We start from the raw sequence: 16,577 nt of genomic DNA, 5'->3' as shown, positions 1-16,577 counted from the left end.
TCTCCAAGGAGTTCAAGGCTGCATGCGTGGTTCTCCCCCTCCTCATTCAATACCCCACAACAACCCTGTGAGGTAGGTTAGACTGAGAAGTAGTGACTGCGGATTTGAACCCTGGTCTCCCAGGTCCTAGTCCATCACTCTAACCACTACACCATACTGGTTCTTGTTAAGTATGAATTGGCACAAGTTTAATATAGTACAGTGGTACCTCAGGTTAAGTACTTAATTTGTTCCGGAGGTCCGTACTTAACCTGAAACTGTTCTTAACCTGAAGCACCACTTTAGCTAATGGGGCCTCCTGTTGCTGCTGCGCCGCCAGAGCCCAATTTCTGTTCTCATCCTGAAGGAAAGGTCTTAACCTGAAGCACTATTTCTGGTTAGCGGAGTCTGTAACCTGAAGCGTATGTAACCTGAAGCGTATGTAACCTGAGGTACCACTGTAAAAGGAAGGAATTAAAATATTCTATATAAATAAATCCAGATATGCCTATAGTTTATCTAAGTATTTTCAACTGCTACCTTCCCCCCACCCAAATTTCCACAAACCTAACCTCGACTGTGAAAATACAGTAAGAGGAAAATGGTGTGTTTATTCGTTTAAACATTAAAACTTTACAAGAGAAGTGCTAAAGTTCAAATAGTTAGCAGCGATGAAATAATGATCAGCTTCAATGACGGAATGTGCAGCCACGCAATTGGTCTTGTGATGGGCTTGCGGGGGAACAGGAAGTCCCTGCTGAAAATCTGCAGGAATATGAGCCTTGCCTTCTAGCGCACTGGGTCACTCTATGATCAATGCATTAAAGAGTGGAGGAAATTGCTCAAAGGAAGGCGGGAGTTAAAAATACAGCCTTTTTTCAAAGTGAAGCTAGATTTGCTACACATCCTGTGTCCGGGTCTTAGCAATGTGACTGCTGTTTTCATTTCAATATTTCTGAGGAATATTGAAATACTGAGGGAAGGGGAAATGAAGATATTGGTGTCAATAAAACCTGCATTGCTTTCTCTCTCTTTTTAATGCCTCAATAGCCGAGTGAAAATGTCATTAAGGTTTAAAAGCAGATAAGTGATATTCTAAGCTGCAAGAGGGAATAGATAATTTAGAGCGAGCACCAAGCAATCTCCTTGTTCACTCCCAAATCTTCCATGTAGCATGTCTAATAGGATTAACTCTAATTGCTTCCAGAATCAACCTGGAACTGCAGCACAGAAAGCTTTCAGGCTGGAATGAAGCCACCAGGCTACTTATCTGATCTCAAAGGCTCCAGCTCACCCACACAGACACAGACAAGTGTTTATCACTTATTTCAGTTATACAGAGGTAGTGGGCGTTATCGTCATGATCCCAAAGCAATGTGTGTCCAGAATTTGTTGCAGTTTCCTTTCCAGTTCCTGCCACTACTGATCCCAAACATGCACAGAATTTAGTACTGGATCAGTTGGAAGGGAATCCCAGAGGAAATTTGGCCCGATGGCAGAAATGTGTTTTGCCGCAAAAGGCCAAAGCAGTTGGTATTCATCAAGGAAGGCTTCTCTGATGGTGAGGTGTCAACTATTAGTGTGAAATAGCCGTGCAGCTGCAGCGATGCACTAGTATTATTATAAATATATGGGATGTTTTGACACTAATAAATCATGGGCAAGGGGTATGGAGAGTGGGGACAGCAAAACAAGAGGCATTGTTTTGTAGATGGGAACAGCCTATGGATGTGGTGTTGAGATGGCTCGATAGAAGATGGTCATGTGTCCACCTAGGTTCTTGCCAACCTCTGCAGATAATATGTCTTGGCTAGAAAGGTTACATTTCTCTGAGAGGCCTGCCCCCAGTTCACTCTGTGGATGAATTGTGGGGGAAACGGCAGACGTACCAACTGTAAGACAAAAGGTATACCGTATTTTTTGCTCTATAAGACTCACTTTTTCCCTCCTAAAAAGTAAGGGGAAATGTTTGTGCATCTTATGGGGCGAATGCAGGCTGCGCAGCTATCCCAGAAGCCAGAACAGCAAGAGGGATTGTTGCTTTCACTGCGCACCGATCCTTCTTGCTGTTCTGGCTTCTGAGATTCAGAATATTTTTTTTCTTGTTTTCCTCCTCCAAAAACTAGGTGCGTCTTATGGTCTGGTGCGTCCTATAGAGCGAAAAATATGGGATTTAATTCCCAACATTATTTGAACAACAGTCTCTCCCAAAAGGGAAACAAAGCAACCATACATGTATGTTCTCTGAAATGGAGCAAATAGCCAGATGGAGTTGTTTTAGATTGGGAATATGGCATGGTTTGGATTCTTCGCTTTTCTCCCCGCACTGTAGTCCTAATCCATCCCCTAATCCAGCTGCTTAAAAAGAAAAAAGTAATTAAAAGACAAAAGATCCAGAGTGCTTCGATAAATTGTTGTTATCTTTGGCTGGGATTCAATCACATACTGAAGTTAATAGAGAGCGGTTGTGCAACAAAGCCACTCTCTGCCCCCGCCCCTCCCCAATGGCCTTTTTTGATAAGGGAAATGTGATGGGGAAATGTACTGGAAAGTGTGGGATGACACTTGTTTGCTGCAGCATCATTTAACCTCCCAACAAACAAGTCAGAATGAATTCTCAATCTGGAAGTGACCACAGTCTACATTACCTTGCCTATTCTTGGGCTGTGACTAGCTCTGAAATCTGCAAAAGATCCCAGGTTCCATTCCAGGCTTCTCCAGATAGGACTGGAAGACCTGTCTGAAACCCTGGAGAGCTGCTACCAGTCAGGGTATAGCAGTGTTCGTCAACCTTGGGTCCTCAGATGTTCCTAAGCTGAATGGTAATGATTGGAGTTTTAGTCCAACAATGTCTGGGGACCCCAGACTGAAGAACACTGGTGTAGAAAATAATGAACTAGATGTACCAATTTTGTAATTCACTACAAGGCAGCTTCCTATGTTCCTCACTGTATCAAATTGTGTTAAAGTTCCCACGGTTACACACATTATACAGTGGATAAAAACATGAGATCAGTGGGGACAAGAACCACAGCTTTTCCTACCGCTGCTACTCTACTGCGGAATGCCCTCCCAAAGCAGATCCATCTGGCTACATCCTTGATGTCATTCTGCCAGTGGCGGGTAAACATTTGATTGAAGTGTTGGCAGTTGGATGTCACCAGGAAAAGGTACCGGTATCTCCGTCAGGCATTTGGGGAGGGCTGGGTGAGCTGAATTCTTTGTATTTGTCTTGATTTCTTAATTATAGGATTGATCTGGGATACTGCATTTATTTGCTTGCAGTTCACCGCCCTGGGATCAAGGTCAAATTTAGAAACATAATGAACAAAAATGAGTGAGCGAATATTATTTTATTGTTGCTCTTGCTGTTGACTTTTAACACTTGCACATCACCCAGGTGCCTTTGGTCAGAGAGAGAGCAACTTGCCAATAAGCAGCTAGTCGACAAGTCCCAAGTGAGAGTTAATTGTTTTAGGAGGTCAGGAAGACTTAAGTGTGTCATTCACAGAACCCAAAAGAAATCTGCTAAAATGCAAGAGCCTAGTAGCAATAAACGTCTCAAAGGAAAAGCTCCCAGAATTTTCATTTTTTGCTACCATTTCATCCTTGGGCACAAGCTGAAAATGTGTGTGTTGGGCCTGCACAGTATCTATGCCTGGGGATCATTGGTATTGTCCCTAATATCAACACAAAAACGCACACAGAGAAACACACACCATGTCTGAAATGATGGCAAGTTCTAGTTGACCCTGGTCCCTTGGAGGAACAGTCTAATATTATTTTCTTTTCTGAAACGACTCCGGTGGGCTATTAAAAAGTAACACCAGGAAAAGTAAATATTAGGAGAGATGAGCGCAGTTCATCTCATCATGCCTTCACCACTAAAACATTAGGTTTGAAAATATGGGCAAACTAAAATGCCGCGACAATAACAGACTTTAGAAGGCTCAGTGCTTTGTTCCTCCCTCTGTCACAGTGTCTTCTGGTAGATCTAAAGCAACATCGCTGACCTGATACAGGCAGACTTCGACTGCAATGCTGTAACTTACCTGGGAATAAGCCCATCTGAACTCAGAATATGTGTAAGATTGCTGTGTTAAAATGTCGGCCTGGTTTTCGTAATGCAGGGGAAGACCGATAACGCAATATCTTTAATGAGTGCAGAATTGCATTTCCTTTGGAACTAGGCACAGAGGAAAGAGTGAGATATCGTAATGAATATCAGTCAGGTCCTTGGCCCGTCTGATTCTACTGCTGTCAGCACTCAGTGACTGATTGCAGTTTTCCAGGTTTTCAAGCTAAAGTCTTTCCTAGTCCTGATAAATGAGATCTCTCTTTCTTTCTTTTTAAGGAGATTCCAGGGATTGAATCTGAGACCTTCTGCATACAAAGCCCATCTTCCAGGAACGAACTGGCCTGATACGCAAAGTCTCTGTGAAACTGACATGCATGTCATGTTTATTAGATGGCATCTGTGCGTTAAAAAGAAACATTTGTGGGAGTTCAGATGGACGGCATTACACATTATACACATGATGATTGCAGCTATCCCTTGATAAGGAGAGTGTGAAACTTACCACAGAGTACTGCCACTTGTCATCACAAGCAATTATGCGACTGTGGAAACAAAGCTATGAGGAGACAGTGAGCCTATCATGTTTGGGCAATCAATTAAGTTAAACATGTGATCTTACTGTTTCTAAGGCAATCTATGGGAAACAGTCTCAGTGGAAATACTCTATTTCATTGCACACATACATCTCTCTTTTTTATTTTATTACTGTAGTCATTTTAATGAAGATGGGATCTGTTTGTTTGGGGTTTTTTTAAAAAAGCACCACTCTTCCTACTTATTTCCCATTGGAGTTCATAATCTTCTCCTCATGAGAGGCAGTATAATTGGTTGCTATGGAAGTGATTGCAATATAAAAATGAAACGATCATTAATAACCCGAATAAGAAGGTTACATAATAGCATTTGGTAAAATAAGCATCAGGTTAATAATACCTCTGTGAAGAGAATAGCTTCACAAAGGATTTGGAGGGATGACTAGCGCATTCTCTAATCCCACTGTCAGTTTGTGCTACTGAGGTAAAGAGGGAGGCATGACAATACTTGTGTTAGCGAAGGCAGATAACGCAGAAGGAGTCCAGAGATAAAAGAAATCCTGACAACACTTTCCTGAAGAAGCTGAACATAAATAAGCTATAATTTTAGGATAAAGAAACAGAGGTTTGTTTTTCTGACTTCAGGCCTTGTACATAGCAGGGAGACAGTCAACCAAATATACAGAAGAATAGCTCCCTCAGAACTGCACAGCCAATCAGGATGCATGCTACATCAACAAACATTGGCCTGGTTGCTAAGCCACACCTCCTCCCCCCCCTGCAACTTGGTTAGCTAACTTACTGATCATTGAAGTGAACCTTATAAACTAAGTGATTCTTGCTGCTGCACTTCTTACAGGTTCAACAAAGCAAAGTCAAATGTTTTTGTGCCATTTTATCAGAAGCATCCTGTGTCACGTGTAAAATGTCGTTCCACTGGATGTCATTTAGTTACTATACCTCATTCAATTTCATTTTCACTAATTTCAACCTATCCATTTTCTGCTCTTATATATCTTGTTTTCTAAACGCCACTGAGATTTTGGTGACTTTCTGCCAGTCAGAGTAGAGAATATTGGGTCACATCGGAGGTGGGGAACCTGTGGCCCTGCATACATTATTATTTTTAATTATTATTTATTGAATTTATATACAGTTGTACCTCGGGTTACAGATGCTTCAGGTTACAGACGCTTCAGGTTACAGACTCCGCTAACCCAGAAATAGTATCTCAGGTTAAGAACTTTGCTTCAGGATAAGAACAGAAATTACGCGGCGGTGGCAGCAGGAGGCCCCATTAGCTAAAGTGGTACCTCAGGTTAAGAACAGCTTCAGGTTGAGAACGGACCTCCGGAACGAATTAAGTACTTAACCCGAGGTACCACTGTACTGCCCTATACCCAGAGATTTCAGGGCGGTTCACAGAAAACATCACAATATATAAAAACAAAATAAAAACAATAACCCAATAATTCCCACCCCCCAAAAAAAGAGTATAGGATGTCAATCAGGTCAACCAAAGGCCTGGCTAAAAAGGAATATTTTTGCCTGGCACCTAAAAGTGTTTAATGAAGGCACCAGGCGAACTTCCCTAGGAGAGCATTCCACAAATGGGGAGGCATTGCAAAAAAGGGCTCCATTCGTGTTGCCACCCTCCGGACCTCTTGAGGAGTAGGCACACAAAGGACACATTGTTTGACTCCAGCTCCCCTTAGTTCCAATCAGCCTGCCAATCATCAAGGATGCTGTAAGTTGTGATTCAGCAATATCTGGGGGGGTCACAGGTTCCCTACCATCTTCATGCTACATGCTACAGGGAAATATTGACAGCGAGGGATTTCAAAGACCAATATACAAGGCACAACTGGATTTTTTAAAATAGAAGCAGCCTTTCAACCCAGAACTAGACACAGTACTCCAGGTGGGGTTTGATCAAGGCAGAACAAAGCAGGACATGTCTTCCCTTTATTGGAAGATTATACTTCTGTTGATGCAGCCTAGATCAGCATTTGTTTTTGGGGGGCTGTTGCATCACACTAGTGATTCAAATTAAGTTTGTGGTCAACTAAGACCCCTAGATCCTTTTCACATGTACTACTGAAGGAGTGTCTTCACCCCCATCGTTCTACCCGGACACTGAGGTCCAGCGCCAAGGGCCTTCTGGAGGTTCCCTCACTGTGAGAAGCGAGGTTACAGGGAACCAGGCAGAGGGCCTTCTCGATAGTGGCACCCGCCCTGTGGAATGCCCTCCCACCAGATGTCAAAGAGAACAACAACTACCACATCTGAAGGCAGCCCTGTTTAGGGAAGCTTTTAATGTTTGATGCATTACTGTATTTTAATATTTTGTTGGAAGCCGCCCAGAGTGGCTGGGGAAGCCCAGCCAGATGGGCGGGGTATAAATAATTAATTATGTATTATTTATTTATTTACTGGCAAGGCAAGTGTCCCCCAGCTGATTCTTCCTTCCTGCCTAGGTGCAGAACCTTACATTTGTCCCTATTGAAAGGTGTTTTGTTAGTTTTGGCCTAGTTCTCCAAACTGTTCCAGTAATCTTGAATCCCGATTCCAATTTCTGCAGCGTGAGCTCCCCATCCCAGTTTGATTTCACCGGCAAATTTGATGAGCATCCCCTTAATTCCATCATCCAAGACTTTGAACAACAACGGGCTCAGGACAGAACCCTGCAGTCATTTTCTTCCAGGATGGTGAGGAACCATTAGTTAGCCCTCTTTGGGTTTGGTCACTCTACAAGCTACAAATCCACCAACAGTTACCTCATCCAGCCCACATTTTACCAGCTTCTCTGCAAGAATATCATGGAGGACTTTGTCAAAACCCTTACTGAAATCAAGAAGAAGAAGAAGAAGAAGAAGAGTTTGGATTTGATATCCCGCCTTTCACTCCCTTTAAGGAGTCTCAAAGCGGCTAACATTCTCCTTTCCCTTCCTCCCCCACAACAAACACTCTGTGTAGTGAGTGGGGCTGAGAGACTTCAAAGAAGTGTGACTGGCCCAAGGTCACCCAGCAGCTGCATGTGGAAGAGCGGAGACGCGAACCCGGTTCCCCAGATTACAAGACTACCGCTCTTAACCACTACACCACACTGGCTCTCAAGATCAACCAGTTCCTCTTACCTTGGAATACAGGAGCCCAGTCCCTCATTGGATGGCACACTTGACTGCTATAGCATTCAGTCTGAAGCCATATGCATTGATGGGTCAAGTGTCTTTGATCACTTGATTATTTGTGGCATTTAATGCTTTCTGGTTTCATTACTTCATCTGGGCAATCCTCATAAAGTAAATGTATCAGCAGCTCATAATTGCCAATGTATGAGAAGATGGCAGGCCTAACAATAGGCCTCATTTCTGAAGGCGCTGCCTGAGCCAGGAAGAGACATTGCCCTGTCTCCTATTAAAGGTTCTTTTTCAATTTCCATAAATCCATGCCAGAAGACGTGTAATTTTCAGAAGACATGTAATTTTCTGCTGGCTAAATTGCAAGGAAATTAATTGGCATTGGAGAGCAGCATCTTTTAAAAGGATTGGTGGGATATCTGGCTGTGGTAGGCTTACATAACAGTATTTTTTATTTTGATGGACTAAAAAAAAGATAATAAATTAATTGTGGCACTCAGAATAGCTAAGCAGTTACTCTGAAATATCTTAAATCCACACCTGACTATAAACCATACACTATTGGTATTGACCCTGACCCTGTTCCCATCCCAGTCCCTGCTCAATCACTAATCCCTCTGTGGATTTCAATCTTAGTGGTCACCCATGGTCCAGATGCATCCATCAAGAACCATAGGTTCAATATTGTGGGCCCCATTCTGTGGAACTGCCTCTCAACTGAGATCAAATAGTTCCCCTTCCTTGCCAAATTTCAGACACTCAGTGAAGACTTTCAAAAACAATTGTTTCATCAAGAAGTCAATGAAGCTTTTCTGATTTTATGGTTGATTTTAACTAATTCTATATCTGCTGAATTTCTCTTGTAACCTCAGTGTACACTGCTTAAACACTATGATGTTAAGTGGTATATAAATGTAATAATAATAATATCAGAAGTGACAATGAGCCTTGGAGGGATAATGTGTCTATTGGTAGCAGCAAACACATCCTTCAAGTCCATTAGGGGCCTTGGACAATGAACAGATGAGCAAAAATGATCTCCTAAAATTCTCCAGGCTATTTAGGAGGTGGTGAAATGATGGGCAGGGTGGGGGATTTCACGGAATCATTTTTTGAAGGAGTTGAAATTCTTCGACAGTTGGGTAGGAGCCAGAAAGAAAGAACAATCTTAGAGGATTTCTCAAAAATTCTCTGCTGAGAAAGCTGGCTCACTTAAATGTTGGACTATGGACTGAGCACAATTAACAATATTAAAATATCCTGGGTTGGATCCATATTTGTACTCAAAAAAAAACAACACCAAAAAAAACCCCTGTCCTATGTGTGGATGGAAAGGCTAAGAAGAACATTGTGCTTATCATGATTGTGGAGATATTTTTTGAGAGATTTTGGCTCAGATCTAATAATGACCCTTTTGTTTCAGACAAGTAGATACATGCCTGCACCAGACAACCCAGGGATGTTGCAGTATGAGGCAGAAGACTCTGGTGAGGAAAGATTCAGGATGCTTCCTTGGGGTGAGAACTGTCAACATCTTATTTGGGGCCCTCTCAGCTGGAGGAGACAGCTCTGCCACCATCTTCTGACTTGAAGAATGAGTCCCCTGCAGTACTCCTGTCTCCGCAGCCTCCCAGAAGTCAAAAAACGGCAGCATTAGAAAGTGGACCTTACCACAGTCTTGCAAAGACAATACATTGCCTTTGAAAGAAAATGCTTTGGCCAGCAAGAGCTCCTCGGAGCTGTTCAAGGTCCTGCAGTTGTCTGTTCCTTGACTTAGGGCTTGCCCACAATTCTGCTTGTCCTTTGCCATGGGTCTGAGTGGTTTTCTGTTCACGCCACCACTTTCCCTGGAGATACCAGTTCTTTAGCACAGAATCTGAGCTCTGAGTCAATGTTAAAGCCTGGGTTTTCCCAGGGAAAAGTAGCTGGACAAGCAGGAGTCTGCATGAGCCCTTTGTCTGGACACTGCCTGGTTCCCCTGCAAACCTGAAGCTCCCATGGAACTGGATGGTTGTTTTTCTGGCCCTGCTGGTTTTTCTTCAACAAGGCTTGTTCTTCTATGTGCTTGATAATTGTTTCTTGAGCAATGCTTTCTGCCAGTTTTCCCAGAAGAGATGTTCAGCTTGTTGGGATACTGCCAGGGAGATAAAGTCCATCTGAGCCCCCAAGCCGGCTGCCGGACGATCCATCGATCTCCCATAGACACGCAGTATCAGCAATTAGCGACACGAAGCCTCAGAAATAGATTGCCACATTCTTAGGCTGGTGCACACTCTATCAGCAGAATTCACACAGCGAAAGTTGCACTCAGGAGAGCATTATTTAGAAAGTTTATTCAGCGTTGGTCAGAACAAAGAAAAACATGACCGCCTGCTAGCGTATTCAGGCACAGAGAGAGAAAACGAAAGCAATAGCAAACATAAACATCCTGTGAACAGGAAATACGCAGACTCTGTGACACAGAAAAGCCTGCTCCCTTTTAAGGTGGAACGGAAATATCCTAACACAGCTAACCTGTGACATGTTCCTGTGTCTTTGGTCCTGTCTTCTGGCTTGCTCCATGATTCTGCCTCCTAGCTTGTCCTTTGATCCTGACTTGCTCTTTGATCCTCCCTGCTGGCTTGGTTACTGACTTCCAGCTCCCAGCCCAATCCTGACTCTATCTACCTATCTCTACCTGTGTTTATATTTGTATAGGACAAAGGAATCAAAATTCCCCCTAGCCCCTAGCAGGAAGATAAGTTGTGAATCACAATTGGGAGAAAAGCTTTCTTCACATTCAGCCTTCCCACTGTCGTTCCGTAAACGGCATGACAAAAGGGCATGACATCACCTGGAAAAAGTGAGCCTTAATGCTGAAGCAGGCATCTTGTTCACAGAGGAAATATAGGACACAACCATTCATGCCTTTCTAGGACACTATGGGAGCTTGAGCAATCAATCCCAGACTCAATCAGATGTGAAGGAAGCAAGGCTATAACACGCGTAGCGATGCATGGCTGTTTTGGAGATGCTCAGTAAACATTTGGCAGAGATATGAATCAATGCTAACCTTGAGATCAGCCCCGAGTTTAAAGAAATGGCATTATTTAGTTCTGATGAAAAGCTAAGATTCTCAGCATGCCCCAGAGCACCCTAGCCTAACAACATTTCATTCTTGTTTTTGTATCTATGTAGTGAGAAATAATGGGGGGAGAAGCATTGGCTGGGTTCACACCAGGGTTGCTTCCTGCACGGAGTATCAAAGAATTCTCCTCGGTCGCATTGCCAAAGAGTTCTTCTCAGCTATGTTTGTTCCATAATTCCTTACAAATGTCTACTGAATTATATGAACCTACAGTTGCTTCCTTACAATGCAAGCAACCGCCCTAAAGAGTTGCTTCCTACAAAGGAAGCAGCCATCTCCTCTAAAGCAGGTGGGGGCAGACTTCAGATTTGCAGGAACTACTTTGATTTTCACTTGAGGTCTGCCAACTGGTGCCAGATGGGGAAAGGTGCAGATCCAATTACCTGCTGTGCCCAGCAAGCCCTTGACTCAGATGGCCTGCATATGTATGTATGTATGAATGAGAGAGAATGAGAAACTGAGAGAAACTCAAACTGACAGATTTGCCCATCCCTAATAGAAGTGAGTCCCACTATGTCTATCACAACATCTGCTCACCTGGGACTCCCGGCGGGTGTCCATTGCTGCATGGCATGGCTGTGGTGGGTCCAGGGAGGCTGCCATCTTCCGGCATGGCTGGGCAATGCGAACCAGGTGCTGCCCACTGTCAGGGACGTGGCTGAATTGAACAATGGGGAAGAGTCTGACTCTGGAGATGAAAGATCGCAGACAGAGCAGGAGGAAGGGGGCTCAACCCCCCTTCATCAGGAGTTCCCTGACTCAGCTAGAGAAGACACAGACAGCTCGCAATAAGGGGGAGGGGAGGAGATAGACAGTAGTGGGAGGGTTGCTAGGCAACCAGCAGAGAGACAGTGGACAGAGCATTCATCTTTTGAGGGGGGGGGATTCCACCCTCCTCTCCATTCCCAGAGAGCTGAGAAGGTCAGAATGCAATGGAAGTGCAAAAGGGGAAAGGCTGGACTTTGGTGTCCTTCCTGCTGTGACGAGGGCAGAGACTCAGACTGATCAGCTCATTTCAAGAGTGGCAGGCTGGGAGCCACACTCTGGGTGTAATTTATAAATAAACATACCATAAAACTGCCAGAGAGTCATTAATTCTTATCGAGGCTTGCTTGCTTGCCTGCCTGAGATCATTACACCCATCTCCAGCTGCTTCAGACCCTCAGGTAAGGGCAGGCAGCCAATCTGAGAAAGGGGCTTGAGGGCTGTGACCAGCCTGCCCCTAGCCCGTTTAAGGGGGAAGCTGTGTCAGCTGCCTTCTTGACCGATTGTAATGGGATTTTTCCACCAACCCACCCAGCCTTTAGGGGCCCACCAGGGGGGAGGGGGGAGGGCCAGGAATGTTGCCTATGGACCTTGCTATGGTTTATTTGGTCGTCGTATTCAGAGCCAGAGAGGAATTTTCTCCTGCAAGCAAATTGGCCAGGTTTTTGCCTACCTCATAGCAACCATCACAACTTTGGCGGATAAGGCATTGGGCTGGATCCTTAGTCACAGGGGTACCACGTTAGAGGGGTCCGGGAGGGGGGTTGTGACTGGGGACCCGTGGGCCAATACATCTCTCCCAATGTGCAGGGTTGTGGCATCTAATCCATGTTGGGGGCAACTCCCTAGCGCAAGTTTGACCCCACCAGGATCTTATCAGGTAGCAGGCGGGCTGTCTGATGCTGGATACATGCCCAATTCCTTAGCCAAACCTACTCTTCCCTTATTCAGTAAAGCTGTGGCCTAGTTCAACCCAACACCAGTCTCCTGTGTCATTATTGTGGCCCTCCCTCCACCCGACACAGCCATGATGCACCTTTGCAAGCAGGTAAGTTCCAATGAATTCGCTGGGGCTTACTCCTGAGTGGACACATGATTTGTTGCTTTTATCTGCTCTGTTTAGTGACTTTCAAAGGAGCATTTGGCTTCTGATTTATATTTACTGTTGTTAACTGTCTTGAGGCTTCGGCCTCAATGTGAGATATGCATACAGAAAAGAGGGGGAGAAAAATAAACACCAGAAAAGTGATTTGGGAATAAGGAGCATGATCAAGGCAAAGTCAGGCATTTTAAAGAATTTTACTGGAATCTAATTCTCTCATCCAAATCAACTGGGCTTCAGTGTTTAAGTTGGTGGTATCAGGCCCGTATATAATATGAAGTAGTAATGAAATAAATGGAACATATTTTGTAGTTTAATCATAGGCTTGCAGCAATGTGTCCTTGTGAATTATAGGAATAAAATATTGGGGGGGGACCCAAATCTCTATATTTAATGTCATTCCCCTCCCCGTTTTTGGCGTCCACATTCTTTAGTTCAGCAATGAAAATTACATGTTTGGAGGGAACATCTGCGTACAATCCCTTAAGGAAAATACCCTACCAAAATGTGTATACACATTCAGATGTTCTGCAGCAGAATGACGTGCATTGGTCTCAAGACAGCCACTGTTTCCCTTTCTGTTTGGACAATCCCACTTTGCCTTATGCAACCAGAATCTGAATATGCAACTAAACGTAATTAGGCATCATGCAGCATGCACTAATGAAGCAGTTTTAAAAATAGAAAGTGACATAAACTGGGACTGACTCGTGTTTCCCAGGATGATTAAAACCATGCACTTTTTTCTTTTTTTTTACCTTGGAAAACCTACTTTGTGCTATCTCTGCCAAGGTCTATACTCCATGCAAATGCCTGCCAAGTCTCTTGATTCTAGTGCTTATACGCACATAATATATATAATCAGGAAAGTCATATTCTGAAAGGGGCTGTAGTCAATATCATCTGGAAGAGACTACATTGGCTGCCCTTTGTTCTTGATCTTTTGTTGTTTTTCCCCCTCTCTTTCTTTGAAAATAAAGTTTTAAAAATATATATTTAGCCCTTCCAGGCATTGCTTTCCAGTGTGCATTCGGGACAATTTTTGCTCATGATGGCGTTGGGGGTGGTCCAACTCTCAATACCGTTTGCACTTGCAAACATTTTTATGGTGGAGATAATGTTTTGCTTTCAGTCAGTGCATGTCCTGTAATCCCCTGCTTGAAATCCTGTCACTTTTCTAAGATCGTTTGCCCTGCTTCTATTGCGCTGTAGTGCGAGAGTTTCCCTTGCAGGTGGCAATAGCGCAATAACACTGAGGAATCAACGCAGAGCGACAAATAAAGTGGAATCATGTGTGGACAGTGCAATTTAAATCCACCACTAATGCGCTATTGACATGTTGCAGGATACACCAGACCCCTCTCCCTCCAATACAAATCATGGGGGAGCCTTTTATTTTAGGAACATTCGTGAGTTTTTATCCCATAGATCTCTCCAACTGACATGTTTATATGAGACTTTATTGTGAACTGTATACAAACTTAAACTGAACATTATTTCCCCCATATGTGTGAAAATACCCCCTTGTCCCCAAGGGATACCCAACACTACTCAGTGCTTTTTATGCAGTTCTTACCAAGTTTGTTCTACTAACTTTCCAAATTGTTAGCTATTTCTTTTCTTCAACGTAGGCGCTGCTGTCAACATCCTTCTGCCTCATCAAATTTCTATTTTCTGCATTCATATTCATTTCCCCCCGAAGTTTTCCACAGTTCCCCCCCCCCCTAACATTAGATAGGAACGCGCTCTAAACCCGGGCACCATGTGTATACAGTAGTTTTCTAATGGCATTGCTTTCTGCTTTCCTTATATTTATAATGCTTTAGCTTTCATCCCTTGAGATACATTGCTCCATCGTTTTATGATTTTTTGTTGTTATGTAAGAACTATTACCTGTCTCCTAGGCCTTTGTCATATCTTCACCATCAGTCTCAGAAATTGTTCTGCGGTTCAGCATGCACCTCTGTGTTCTCTCGTAAATTCGAGCAGGGTATTTTCAGCTGTATTTGTTTTTTCAGACCACTCACTTCCCAGCAGTCCTCAGCTGGCCCTTCTACTCAGTCTCCCCTCAGTGAAGTTGAGTGGGCAGCTCGCGTTCAGCTCAACCACTTAATTCACCACCATCCATAACATTTAATGGAGACAGACCGTTTCCCCCATGTTTCACATTATCAACAGAGAGCTTGTTATTCAAATAACAATAATTTAGCTGTTCACTTCCAGGTGACGGGCAGATCATTTGGCCAGGCAGAGGAATTCCTGGTGCTTCTGCCCAGCAACAACTTGGCCAGGCTGGTGGGACGTGCCAGATCTGGGAGTTTTTTGGGGTTGTTTTGAAATTTGGTTTTACAAATTTACAAATTTGAAATGATTATTTTTTAATTTGGTTTTACAAATACAAAATTATAAACAACAAGGGGTGAGGGATGGTGTTAGGAAAAGGAAATATCTGTGGGATTGAGTGTAGGTATGTTTGAACATTTTTAAGGATTGTATGAAATGTATGTTTGTATGTTTGTATATTCATAATATGTGTGTATTAATGCTGAATTATTTTAATAATAAAAACTTTCCCCCAAAAAACACAAAAAACAAAATTATAAACAATGAACGAAAAAAGTATCCATATAACAAGATTCCTTCTAATCCCCAGACTTCCCCCCACACCCTCCATGGGGTTCCATTTTAAACATTTATTACTACATATTCTTCCATACTCCAGTTTTTATATCAACCCATATTATCCATGGTAATTGTTACACTACAAGTGAATCTAAATCCTGCTAATGTTTCCATCTATTTACAGTGGTCTCCGAAGTAACTCATAATTTTTCCCATTCTTTTATAAAGTTTTTGTCCTCTTGGTTTCTGAGTTTGCCAGTCAGTTTCGCCATTTCAGCATAGTCCATCAGCTTGATTTACCACTCCTCTCTGGTAGGGACTTTGTCTTCTTTCCATCTCTGGGCTAGTAGCATCCAGGCGGCTGTTGTTCCATACATAAAAAGTCTTTTCTGTTCTTTTGGGGTGTCAGTCCCTGTAATTCCTAATAGAAAAGCTTCTGGTTTCTTAACAAAGGATATTTTAAGCATTTTTTTCCATTTCATTGTATATCATCTCCCAGAAAGCTTTTATTACCTTGCAAGGCAAAAGATATGGGAGTTTCACATCAGGCCTTGAGGAAAAGCGATTGGGAAAAGTGGGAAACCATCTGAATTCCATGCAGAAGTCCTCTCATTCCATCCCAGTTAGGGCTGGGAATGCCCCCTGTCTGAAACCCTGGAGAGCCACTGTCACTCCAGGTAAACAGTATGGATCAAAATGAACCAAAGCAGCAAAGGATTTGCTTTCTTCTGTCTCCTGAATTCCAAGACCAGGAAGCTTCTGAACTGTGGTAACAACATAACCAGATCTAACTCCATGCTGTTCTTTCTTCCAGCTGATAGTCCCCAATGGTGCAGGGAGCAAGAGGTAGCAAGAAGACAATCGCACACCCTATTCAATTTATTTATATTCCACCCATCTGACTGGGTTGCCCCAGCCGCTTTGGGCGGCTCCCAACAAAAACACAATAAAACATCAACCATTAAAAAACTACCCTGATTATTATAGCAAAAGGGGGGGACCCTATGTAAAATCGCATAGACAAATTTTGTGCTCTACAGCGCCATCTGGTGTCGAATCTTCACAATGGTGTTGCAACAATATAAACTGACTGCGTGTAGCTCAGTCCTCACACACTGTGCACCCAACTCCCTCTTTTTCACTGTTCCTCTTTGCACCCAGTTTCTGGGTCACTTCCCCCCAGTATCTGCAAATGGGCACCCAGTTCACCAGTTTCAGCTACTTTGCATCA

Source organism: Podarcis melisellensis (assembly GCF_964234715.1).
Source record: "Podarcis melisellensis genome assembly, chromosome: 4".
Lineage (NCBI taxonomy): Eukaryota > Metazoa > Chordata > Lepidosauria > Squamata > Lacertidae > Podarcis > Podarcis melisellensis.
This window is presented reverse-complemented; position numbering follows the sequence as displayed.